This window comes from Octopus sinensis, linkage group LG17, assembly GCF_006345805.1.
Source record: "Octopus sinensis linkage group LG17, ASM634580v1, whole genome shotgun sequence".
Classification (NCBI taxonomy): domain Eukaryota; kingdom Metazoa; phylum Mollusca; class Cephalopoda; order Octopoda; family Octopodidae; genus Octopus; species Octopus sinensis.
In genome coordinates, this window is record NC_043013.1 from 32453141 (window position 1) to 32467357 (window position 14217).

The following is a 14217-nucleotide window of genomic DNA, read 5'->3' on the forward strand; positions in this document are numbered from 1 at the left end:
TAAGGACTCAGTACTGCAATAGTCCGGGTTTCAAAGGCCCGCAATTGTTCAACATCCTTTAAGGCAACCTTAGCGATCTACATGGTGTTGATGAGGAAGTTTTCAAGGGACGTCTGGACAGGTTTCTATCTGAGATACCAGATGAACCCACATAGCGGCAGGAGACACAAAGAAGAGCAGCTCCGCCCAACTCACTACTTCGCCAAAAACAATACTGGAAACAACACCGAGTAACTATAAGTGGTGCACCAGCATGAGCTCAGCCCTGGGCTAAAAGATAAAAGATATATTGCATGTATGCGTGTGTACGAATGTGTGTGTGTGTGTGTGTGTTTATATTTATATGTATTTATATTTATCAAACATTGATATAAGTGCCAACGCACGAAACTCTCGACCCTTGGATCACTCTGCCGATTCTGCTAAATTTGAATAAAAATGTGTGGCTGTGTGGTAAGACGTTTGCTTCCAAACCACATGTTCCGGGTTCGGTCCCACTGCGTGGCACTTTGAGCAAGTGTCTTCTACTATTGCCTCGGGCCGACCAAAGCCGTGTGAGTGGATTTGGTAGACGGAAGCTGAAAGAAGTCCGTCATATATGTATATATATATATGTGTGTGTGTGTGTGTGTGTGTGTGTGTGTGTGTGTGTGTGTGTGTGTGTGTGTGTGTGTGTGTGTATGTATGTATTTGTATATCTGTGTTTGTCTCCCCACTTACCATCGGTTGACAACCGATACTTGTGTGTTTATGTCCCCGTAGCTAAGCGGTTTGGCAAAAGAGACTGATAGGATAAGTACTAGGCTTCCAAAGAATAAGTCCTGGGGTTGATCTGTTCAACTAAAGGTAGTGCTCCAGCATGGCCGCAGTCAAATGAGTGAAACTAGTAAAAGAGTATAAAAGCAAAAGAACACATATTTTGAGTTTTATTTTTCCTGTTTGCCTCGCCTTACAAACACCTTAATTTTAAAACGCGTAAATCGTTCAGGCGACTACTTTCAAAATATTCAACAGGCGATAACAGCTTTCGGTTCCTCTCCCATCATTAATTTAGCAAATACAGTAACCCCACGACTATCGCAGGTGTTATCTTCCAATAACCGCTGCAATAGGTGAAAATCCGCGAAGTAGAAACAGTACTGTTGTATGTATATTTTTTCTATTATTTTTATAATTTTTTTGTATGTCTATTTTATCATAAGTACAAGACAACACTACGGAGGAATCGACGTAAGCTTAAATAATAAACCGCGATCGGTGAACCACAATATGGCGAGGATTACTGTAAGTATATATATATATATATATATATATATATATATATATACAGTAATCCCTCGACTAACGCTAGTGTTGCGTTCCAAACCCCACGCAAGAGGTGAAAATCCGCGAAGTAGAAACATTACTGTACTGTATTTTGTTTTAGAATTTGTATATATTTATCCATATCTATCAAAATTTATTCTAAATGCAAAACAACACCTCGGAGGAATCGACGTTAGCATAAATAATGAACCGCAATAGGTGAACCGCGATATGGCGAGGAACTATTGTATGTGAATGGCTGAACTCTAGTGAGCTGTGCAAAAAGATTTAAAGACATTCACAGAAGTCACTGTATCCGCTAAAGATCGAACTATCCATTCCCCTCACCGCGTGCCTTATTTCCTTTATCTTTTTTTCTAATTAGTTGAGACTAATTAGTTCGTTGTGCACGAACCCATTTCAAATACCTTTTGGATGATATTTTCCCCATTTTCGAGTTGTTGATTTAAACATTGTTCAACAATGTTTGCCTCAGTTCAATATATCATATGTCTTGATTAATGAAAGTTATTGTGCTCATCACATTAAATGTGTTAGCGCTTGTTGCAGTATTTGTTTTGAAATTGCAAGCAACAGCATCATCGTATAGTTGATTTCTGGATTCCACTTAAACCTACGCACTTTTCTTTTAGCCCTTTGCCTGCCCAAGTTTGTTCTAAACGTCCATGCTTCTTTTCAAACTTTTAGTTAGCCCTTGTTTGATACGTTCTGAGCAATATAAAGCTTTCCTTCCATAAGTCGCAAGTCACTCTTATGGTTCAAAAAAATTAGGAATGTGTATCGTATGGAAGCACTCCGTCGGTTACAACGACGAGGGTTCCGGTTGATCCGAATCAATGGAACAGCCTGCTCGTGAAATTAACGTGTAAGTGGCTGAGCACTCCACAGACACGTGTACCCTTAACGTAGTTCTCGGGGATATTCAGCGTGACACAGAAAGTGACAAGGCCGGCCCTTTGAAATACAGGTACAACAGAAACAGGAAGTAAGAGTGAGAGAAAGTTGTGGTGAAAGAGTACAGCAGGGATCACCACCATCTCCTGCCGGAGCCTCGTGGAGCTTTTAGGTGTTTTCGCTCAATAAACACTCACAACGCCCGGTCTGGGAATTGAAACCGCGATCCTATGACCGCGAGTCCGCTGCCCTAACCACTGGGCTATTGCGCCTCCACGTATATCGTATATAATGCATGGACACCAGAGAAATACACAAGTCGCTTGTCCTATGAACCACATGTGATACACAGGACAGGCAAAGCATTAAAAGGCACGAATGTGGTTGGCTAACGTTCATGCTTTTCGCTAAGAAACCATTTTCGACGTATTTGAAGTGAACTGGCCTCTACGAGGTATCGAAGCAAGGTCTCTGGCGGGATATCTTACTCAGTGGCGTAGCTAGAATGTGAGCTGCCCAGGGCAACCTTTGAGTTTACCGCTCCCAACACAAGCTTATACAGTAGGCCGAAATGTGCTACCCCCATAGGAGGGTTCCCGGGGGCTGACCGCGACCCCTCATCGTTTCATCATCACCAACACCACTCTCTAGCTACGTCACTGGTTTTTCTATTGAGACACTGCTTTAGTTATTCATGAAAGTATTGACACCCTGCAGTGTTGAGTTAACTACGTCTCCGTTTTTGTATTAGAATACAAATATATATTTCTTTACTCGAAGATTTACGATGTTCTTTCTTCTCATAAAAGAAAATATTGTATTTTTTTCTCAGACATTTAATTATAGCGGGGAGGAGAGATTTAGAATATAACACTCCTACTTAAAAGTGAAATAATGTTATAAAGAATTCTCTGTATAATAGAGGTTAGATGTTAATCGATTAAGAGAAAAAAAAACAGTGAAACAACCGCTCGTGTTTTCTAGACGGTGCTTCTGTGAGTTCATTTCCTGGATATCATCTTTATCTTTAATTTGTTTCATTCACTGGTCTGTGTCCATGCTGGAGTACTACCTCGAAGGGTTTAGTCAAACAAATCGAGCTACCCCTCACACACACAAACACACTCACCTCCCCTGTACTTATATTTTGAAAACCTATCATTTCCGTTCAACCAAACCCCTAAGTTACATTTGTGTCCTTATTCTATATAAACAACTACATGGATCCCCTTCCCTATGTTGGATCTGGAACTTAGATTAAATCGTAAAACTAAATGTTGGTGTGCATGGGTATATACGAATATGTTTGTATATGGTATATACGCGGATGTGTAGATCTCAACCCTAACTTGGGGTCCTGAATATTTAAATACCTTTAACATTTTTAAACATCCCTACACATTTTTTCTCCGTGTTTTTTTTTTCTTTCTTTTTCCATTTTTGTTCCTATCAATCCTTTCTGTTGAAGAGCGTAAGTTCGAAACGTCAAAAACTTTTCCATTCTTCCTGAGCATTAAACTGTTTTCCTCACTTGTCTTCGACTTTTGTTTTCTGTATAATTGAACTCTTTCTTTTTCTCTCTCTCTCTCTCTCTCCTCTTTCTCTCTCTTCCTCTCTCTCTCTCTCTCTCTCTCTCTCTCTCTCTCTCTCTGTATATATACATACATACATATATATATATATATATTTTTTTTTTTTACTTGTTTCAGTCATTTGACTGCGGCCATGCTGGAGCACCGCCTTTAGTCGAGCAACTCGACCCCGGGACTTATTCTTTGTAAGCCCAGTACTTATTCTATCGGTCTCTTTTGCCGAACCGCTAAGTAACGGGGACGTAAACACACTAGCATTGGTTGTCAAGCAATGCTAGGGGGACAAACACAGACACACAAACACACACATACATATAAGTATATATACGACAGGCTTCTTTCAGTTTCCGTCTACCAAATCCACTCACAAGGCTTTGGTTGGCCCGAGGCTATAGCAGAAGACACTTGCCCAAGATGCCACGCAGTGGGACTGAACCCGGAACCATGTGGTTGGTAAGCAAGCTACTTACCACACAGCCACTCCTGCGCCTATGTATATATATATTTGTATATATATGTATTCCTGCATTCAGCTCCCCCTCCACCTACCCACCTGCATACCACCTACCTCGGTACCCTCACTACGCACACACTGCTATGCAAACACCCATACACACTGTGCAACTTTACTCACTTCATACGCCATTACACATACACACACCATTATCCACACACCCATACACAATCTTCAATAGCGTCACCACACATACCACTATACGAGCAGCCACACACACGTTTAACGCAGTACATACACAATACACCATCATACACATTTCCACACCCACACAATCACATAATACCTGAACACAGACAATGCACATCATTCTCACATACACACGCGTACTTGCTCACCTTAGTTCGTTGGAGTCACCGTTACCGTTATTATTATTATTATTATATTATTATTATCTCCCTTTCTTTCAACCCCTTTTTTCCAGTCATCTCGCCATGTTGGACCGATGAACTCTGCACATTTTTTCTCTCTCCATTTTTTTTTTCTTCTTAATCCTTTCTGTCGAAGAGCTTAGACTCCAAACGTAAAAGACTTTCCATTTTTCCCGAGTGTTAAACTAATACACCTGCTTGTTATTCTTACACCCGTCTTCGTTTTCTGTAAATTTGAACTATATACATATATAGAGAGAGAATGACTAGTGGTATTTGTTAGTGCTATTTGTGTCTCAGTTCATCTCACGCCGAGTTCAGCTTCACCTTGCTTTTTATCCTTTCGGGGGGGGGGGGGTCGATAAATTAAGTTCCGTTCAAGTACAAGGTCTCACTCAATGTACTCTACCTATTTTTTAAGATGGTAAAGTGCGGTTTGAGGGTCATTTGTTAGTTATTTTTAGAGTGATAATATAAAGGCTGCCTTGTTGGCTCATGGTTCATGAAGAAGACATGTATTTCCTACGTATAGCATCGGATAAAATTGTCTTACAACAATTAGAAATTCGAAGTTAAAAATCCGACCAGCTTGAATTGGAGTTCCATTTTTGATGGAAACGCTGCTGCTGTGGCTGTTGGTGTTACTGTTATTATTGCTGTTGTAGTTGTTATTGCTGCTGCTGCTGCTGCTGCTGCTGCTGTAGTAGTTGTTGTTGTTGTTTTTCCAGTTTAGACCTGTCCAAGCAGACTATAATCAAAGGCATCCTAAACCTGACCATTCAGTCTCAAGATTCTACCTATTTTGCTGCTGCTGCTGCTGTCGCCGCCGCCGCTCTACTTGTTGCTCTTGTTGTTGTTGTTGTTGTCTTCTTCTTCTTCTTCCAATCAGGACTCACACGCCATTAGCCACAAAGAATAATCTCTAATTTGAGCCTACTCTGAGCTACTAAGAATGCGTGTGGCAACTTGAAGATCTACCCACCACACGCGATAGACTGGCGGTTGCTCGGGGGCGAAAGCTACGTTGTTATCCTTATTCCGTAAACAGTGGCTTTTTTAACGGGTGGAGAGCTAAACCATCCTGGGGTACAGAGGATTCGCAATCTAGACTAGGGTCTGAAAATTTTACCACACCAGAGTGTGTTACACCATGGTTCCTCTACTTTGTAGCAGAAGTAGGAAGACAGAGTGAGAGAAAGTTGTGGTGAAAGAGTACAGCGGGGTTCACCACCCCACGCCGGAGTCTCGTGGAGCTTAGGTGTTTCTTCCTCAATAAACACTCACAATGCCCGGTCTGGGAATCAAAACCGCGTTCTTACGACCGTGAGTCCGCTGCCCTAACCACTGGGCCATTGCGCCACTACTGCTTCTGCTGCTGCCGCTGCCGCTGTACTTGTTGTTTTTGTTGCTGTTGTTGTCTTCTTCTTCTTCCAATCAGGACTCACGCCATTAGCCACAAAGAATAATCTCTAATTCGAGCCTACTCGAAACCGCGTTCTTACGACCTCGAGTCCGCTGCCCTAACCACTGGGTCATTGCGCCTCCACTGTTGCTGTTGTTGTTGTTGTTGTTTGGCTCCGGGTCAACCGTAATCGAGCTGATGTGAGATCAAAAGCATTCCAACTGTGAGCATCCTGTCTTCTTCGTAATTGCAAGAAACCCAGGAACGCATTATCTAACGTATTCTTTTTCAGTACGGTAGGAAATATTCTGAAGGAATTTGACTACTAATCCTAGCAATCAAGTAACTGCGTAGAGGCATCCACGTTTGCTTGATGATTACCAGTAATATTGCGTTGTGGATTCGATAAATCATAGGTATAGCCCTTTTAGAAAAGGTACCGGTTGACTACGCTGATGGTTGGTACCAGCCAACCCAGCGTAGTCACCCGACTTATTAAAAATAGTTGTAAAATATTTCTTATATCACACTTTCCCCTCTTTAAAAAATTAGGTATTTTTGGATAATACTTCAATAAATACAACTATGCCAAAAAATGACTGGGTAATTTTGGTTGGAATACCTGTTCGACCAGTAGTCTTTACCGGGGGCTAAATATCAGTAATAAGTTTGTGCAACGTGTCCAATAGATTAAAACAATCACCAGCCTATAACAACTATTTATTGTATCGAAAATAGTTAGATTAAGTTTAAAACTGACACTGGCTGGGTTTCGTTCCGTTTTTTTTTTAATGTAACAGCAACGAAACTAAATACTACGAGGCATTTGATCCAGCGATCTCCCATTTCTGCTATTCCCCCGCTTTATTGCTTTACGTTAAATTGATGTTGGACCTTGTCAAAGACATAAAATTGACAACTGAAAACGGAGTGGAAATGTTACTTGATTAGTTCAAAACATGTACAAGAAATGTCAGACATAAAATCCGTTACAGACATACTCTGTATCGATTTTTTTTTTCTTCCTATGTTAGCCACATGACCTATAAAATAAGATATTCTCGACATGGCTACATAATTGGTCGAATAAAATAGTCAACTGGCGCAACCAAACAACCGAAAGTTCCAACCATTGGCCGTATCATTTCATTATCACTATTGCCGTGCTATCTATAATAAAGAAATGTAATTCCAATGGGTGTACTCTAGCTAGCTATAAAATAGACAACTGTAAGCAGCTGAGAGGTTCTAGGTTTCATCATATTCTGTTTATGGGTTTTATATCCATACATCTGATATTCAGTACAGTCAGTAATCGGTTACAATCCAGACGTGGCCAACTCATCTTTTTCCTATGTGCAGAGAACTCAAGACTATCTAACGTGTCCTTTCTTTAAAGCAATACGTGGGGAGGTACTTAGAAATTCCTGGTTTAAAGGGCTTAGAAAATCTGAAGGACCACTACAATAAGTGTGTGAACCTTAGAGAGGAATATGTTGAATAAAATCATAACGAGCTGATCTTTTTATATTTTCTTTTACCCAAAGCCAGGAACTTTTCAGCACCACTTTGTAAGTACAATGTTGTTTGAGAGAATTTGGTTGTTATTCTTAGTAAGTCAAGTGATCGCGTAGAGACCGCTTTAGTTATTTCCTTAATTATCAATAATATTCCGTAATGAGTCGAGTAGACTATGTCCATCTCCCTCCAATTTAAGTTGGTACCAACCTATGGTGACAGGTCTCGCCTCTGTGGAGTCTCTTGAATTGCTAGAAATACCTGTAAACCAACGCTTGAAAGTCACTTCGTTCGCTCAATTATTGTCTAGATTCGCAATATAATTAATATTTAGAGTTGTCAAATAATATAAGAGGCCGAAAGTGATTTTCGATAATTCCGTACGTTCCACTAATCGGAAATGGATCTTCGTCTCTGAAGAGATTTCAGTAGCCGACTCCAAAAGACGTTATGTAAAGAGAAACAATACCTAAAGTACGATCCTAGAAAAGCCAAGTATAGGATTAACAGACGATGTCTAACAACACCATTTCGTAACTGTACACCACAAGAGATTCCAAAGAAACAATGAAACAGTGTTATGAATAGTTATATCAATAATTTATGTATCTTGTGTCCAAATCCCACCAAAGTCGGCTTTGCCTTTCATCCTTTCGGGCTCGATAAGCTAAGTACCATTTGAAGACTGAAGTCAATCTAATCGATTTGTCCCCTCCCCTGGTGCCAAAATTTGAACGCAATAATGTATGTATCTTGCAGAAACATTCTTTCAGAGTTTCCTTTGAACACACACATACCCACACTCACAAATACACACACTTTCCTGCCTCCCTCTCTCTCTCTCTCTCTCTCTCTCTCTCTCTCTCTCTCTCTCTCTCTCTCTCTGTCCCTTTCTTTCTCCCTATAAAAGTTTCCCCTAGATGTGTTTCCACTGCTTCAAATCCCTATTTATGCAATTCGTTTTGTGAACACTTTTCTTTTGATTTACTAAGTTAAATAAACACGGATTCCTCTCTCTCTCTCTCTCTCTCGCTCTCGCTCTCTCTCGCTCTCGCTCTCTCTCCCCCTCTCTCTCTCTCTCCTCTCTCCCCCCTCTCTATCTCTCTCTCTACTTTTCTTTTCCCTGCTATAATGGCCTCATTTCCTTGGAACTTGCTTGACTCATGACATCTCTACCCAACCGTTTGTATGTCACTTGTGTGTGTGTGTTTGTGTGTATACCAATATATATGTTTATATTTATATATAATAGATAATAAATAATATATACATACACACTGCATATATGGGTACAGGACGTCACCAACGGTGAAAATAACTTGGAATACGTAAACAACGAGAAAATAGAAAACAGGACATACAAACTCCTGTTATCAACTTTGTTGCGCCTAACCCCGCTTCCCCCAGTTCCTGCTCTAATCACTACGCTCAGTCTCTTCCTTCCAAACAACATCTCTCTTGAGTTCCGTCTTTACTCATGTCTTTCCCGCAGTTGTTGACTCGCAAATGTTCGAGAGGAACATTAACGGAAGGTCCACTAAGACCATGGTTTCAGACCCAGCGATAAAAACAAGTAATTAAGTACTCTAACACCAATCAATTTACGAGTACCTAAAATAGAACTGGCCACAGGTTCTAGTTGACGAAATCTGCTATATTGTCTCACCAACATTTTAAAAGCGAAATAAATGATACTAACTCTGTGTGTCATAACGATCAAAAATGTATGTTGAAGTGCTTTTATAATTAATATTCATGTAGTCGTTATGTTCTACCTTATTTTATCGAGTCATTAAAACACACACGTCAAATTCTCAAAGCCGCATTTACTTGGCCCTACCATCTCTGATGACTTACATGATGCTGAGCGTTGCTAATTATCTTAGACCGTATCCAAAAGCTCATCAAACTAATTGGCAGCGACTAATAACATTTAGCAATTGAGCTAAAACTCTTATTTCACAGCCCCACTCTCTCGCTCTATCTGTCTGTTTCTCTCTCTCTCTCTCTCTCTCTCTCTCTCTCTCTCTCTCTCTCTCTCTCTCTCTCTCTCTCTTCTATCTGCTACAATAGTTTGTGTTTACCTAAAAACTAGTTACATGCCACCAACGCATCCAAATCCAATATTTTTTTCTCGACATCCCTGCTATATAACAAATCTTTTATTAACACCCAACGTTTGTTAATCCACTACTCAACCGTTTTGCTGCAAATATTGATCTACAGATGTTAAAAATAAACTTCAACCATATTGATTACCCCAGTTCGAACATATCTGTAAATGTCATGGGTTCTGACCCCTATTCTCCGACTAACGTATAATAATACGCTTTCCTTTTCCTCTCCTAGCAGTTTATTTCACTTCAGTGCAGCCTCAGATAGCTTTTGATGATGATACGATCGAGATATTACCGCAACCGAAACGTCACGCTATCAGAAAACGGAAGTATATTTGCTAGTAGTGAGAGCCGAAGGATCCATTTACTATTCCGAAAGTTCCGGTAATATGAGATCGATATTGAACTCAAACATCTTGTTTGACGCTCAAACAATTCTACTAAGCCACTTTTCTGAACTAGTATTTTATTTATCGAAACCGAAATAATATAATACAAAGTTGACCTCGCCGGGATTTGAACTCAAAACGTACAAATAAGTATTGCAAGGCATTCTATCTTTCACTCTAACCACTCTGCCAATTCGCCACCTTAGCACATAGAAAATATATAATACTTACAATTGATTTCATACATTAGTTTTCTATATAGTATGTATAATTATATATATATAGAGACCTTCTATCTATAAATGGTCTAATATCTATACAGCCTTGGGTTTTTATCTCATTACGCAAAACATTCTTATATATATATATATATTATATATATATATATATATCGTCGTTGAATGCTCGAAATGAGGAGTAGATAAACAGCCTACAACTGATGAAGGGTCTTTTCTCTGTGTTTACTTGTCCTGTTTTCTATTTTTCTCGTTGTTTACGTATTCCAGGTTATTTTCACCGTTGGTGATGTCCTGTACCCATATGTGCAGTGTGTATATATATTATTTATTATCTATTATATATAAATATAAACATATATATTGGTATACACACAAACACACACAACACACACACACACACACACACATACACACATACATATATGTGTGTTAGTATATATGTCATAACGACTTTTGTCGCGGTTATAGATACAACTTTCTGAATTGCATTTGTTACTAGTGTCTCTGCTACAGTTGTAGTTTTTGTTGTTATTGTTGTTGTTGCTGCTGTTGTTTTTGTTGTTGTTGCTGTTTAGCCCCAGGTCAACCCTGATCGAACAAATCTTTGACCAAAAGTACTCTAAACCATGACCATACCGTCTCATCAGGGGTACATTATCTAGCGTCTTTCTCGCCTTGCATAAGACAGTGGATAAGGATTTGAGGAATGTATGACTATTACTGCTAACAGTTTAAAACAACTCGAATGGGGATTTTCAATTCTGGAAAGTGTTCCAATCTAAATAGACTGCCAAGAGAATCCCTCTTTCAAACCATTTGCTAAAACTGAAGCATTTCAGTGATCACATTATCAAAGAAGCTACTTTGTTCGTTACGAAAGACAACGATTTAAAAGAAACAAAACTTACATTAAAAGACCAAACAACATCAAAAGATCCTGGATTACGCGTTGGCAATCACGAAATCGAAATCGAATATATACCATTTCTCCTGGGTCCAAATCTCGTGACCAGCAAAATACTATTTGCCAATTGGCCTAATCTCATCTAGTCAGGTCTAGTCATGCCTGGACATCAATATCTTCTCGTTAAAAGAAAAGTTGTCGAAAACAATCTCGTTTATAAGTAAAGAAAAAAAGAGATAATAATAATAATAATAATAATAATAATAATATAATAATAATAATAATAATAATAATAATAATAATAATAATAATACACAACAACAACAACAAAAACGACATCTCGTTAAAGAAAATCGCTCAGAAACATACTGAAATAGGTAATTACATTATCGTCTCCGATGACAAAGATAAGACAAAACAAATGGATTCTTGCCAATTAGCAGGTTATGCTTTTAATTCTGCTCTTATGTAACAACAACAATACCAACAGCAATACCAACAAGAGCATCAACAACAATAACAACAACGGCGGCGATGAGGACGACGACGATGATGATGATAATAATAATAACTAATAATAATAAAAGATGACATCAACTTTGTTTCATTTTTGATATTTTGTTTTTATTTATTCTTTCTCGTTGATATTGTTTTCTTTCTGTATTATTATTTTGGTGTGGAGAATAAAAATATTTTCATAGAAGTTAACGTACATAGAAAAGTATTCCAGAAAATGGTTTGTAGACACAAAAAATGCTAGAAAAGATAACTAATCAAATCCTTCCACCCCTTCGTCAACTTGCTCCCCCTCAACTCCGGGAAGTCACACTCCTCAGACTTTTCCAGAAAGTCCTTCCTGCCTTTCCACTCCTTCACTTCCTCAGCTCCCCCTCCTCGAAACTTTCCAGGAAGTAGACCATCCCATCTACTTGGACTTCTCCATGATGTCCTTCCTCTCTGCCTCCCCTCCAATCCCTCCTCACCTTCCTCGGAACTTTTCAGGAATAAACCCATCCTCCACCTTGGACATTTCGGGGAATTTCTGACCTTCTATCCATTCCTCCCACACCTCGGATCTTTCCAGTAAGTGGCCTATCCCCATCCTTGCACTATCCCTGGAAGTCCTTCCTCCTCCTTGGGACTTTCCAGGAAGTTGCCCATTCCCCTCACTGGAATTTTCCAGGAGGTCCTTCCTCACCTTCCTTCCCCTCCTCGGAACTTCGGAACTTTCAAGGAGGGGGGTGCAACTTACTGGAACGTTCCAGGATGTGACAGGAAAGGGAGGAGAGGATGGTAGATCTTCCTGGAAAAAGCCCAAGGAGGGGATAACTTCTTGGAAAGTTCCGAGGAAGAGGAGGGGTAAGGAATGACTTCCTTGAAACGTCAAAGGAGAGGGATGGGCAACTTCCTGGACAGTACCGAGGAGATGGAGGGAGGGAAGGAAGTGGATGAGAGGAGGAAAGACTTTCTGGAACTATCCAAGAAGTTGCCCACACCACACCTTGGATTTTTCTAGGAAGTGCTTCCGCCCGCTCGTTCCCCTTTTCAGAAGGTTCCAGGAAGTTTCCCATACCTCTCCTTTGATTTTCCAGGAAGTACATCCTCTCCTCTTCGAAACTTTTCGGGAAGTTGCCCATCTCCTTCTTGGACTTTTCCAGGAAGTATTTCCTCCCCTCCTCGAAACTTTCCAGGAAGTTGCCTATCCTCTCCTTGCAGTTTTCCAGGAAGTCCTTACTCCTCTTCTCCCTTTCCTCCCCTCCTCAGAAGGTTCCGGGAAGTTGCCCATACATACCCCTCCTTGGAATTTTCCGGGAAGTACTTCCTCCCCATTCCTCCCCTCCTCGGAACTTTCCAGGAACTTGCCCATCAAGCACTTTTCCAGGAAGTCCTTCCTCCTCTCCTCCGCTTCCTCCCTCTCCTCGGAACTTTCCAGGAACTTGACATTCCTTCCTTGGAATGACACAAATGGAAAACAAGACAAATAGTTCATATTCCATGTAGTCGTACTTCGTATTTTTTGTTGTACACGTTTCATGACGTCCTGTTCCCATATATGCATTTATATATACGTATAGATGTATGTACATACACGTATGTATATAAGCATATATATATTTATATCATATATATATATGTATACATATATATACATATGTATACATATATATATACATACATACATACATACATTTGTTATATGCATATACATACATCGATATCTATGTGTGTGTGTGTGTGTGTGTGTGTGTGTGTGTGTGTATTAACACACGCACAAACATATAGCTGCATGTGTGGCGACAGTATGCCTGCAATGTCATTTTTTAGTTGTTGACAAAAGTTGATGCTTCGCCTTAACGAGCACGTTTGTAGTGAATTTGCTTACCGTAATTGGAACGTTCGTTAAACCATTTTTTGCCGGCTCTGCTCTTTGCAGATCCAAATTTCTGTAGATGCATAAGAAATCTACATACAAGATTAGCTACATATTTACACGCCAATATGTTCAGTCCTACCACAAATGCGCTTAACGAAACACTAACTAAAACCACACAAATAGCGACGTTCCTATATATATATACATATATATATATACACACACACACACACACGCGCACACACGCAATCGCACACACAAATATGCTGACGTTTATTTGGGCGGTGAGCTGGTAGAATCGTTAGCACATAGAGCAAAATGCTTAGAGGCGTTTCGTCCATCCTTACGTTCTTAGTTCGAATTCTGTCGAGTTCATCCTTACGGGGATGGGGGGTCGATAAAATATGTAGCAGTTGAGCAATGAGGTCCGCATAATCGATTTATCCCCTACCTTCCCCGAAATTGTTGGCCTTGTGCCAAAATATGAAACCTATATAAATCCTTAAATCCTTAAAAATGTTTTAGCCCGAAGGCCGCGGCCATGCTGGGGCACCACCTATATGTAAACGTTTATTTA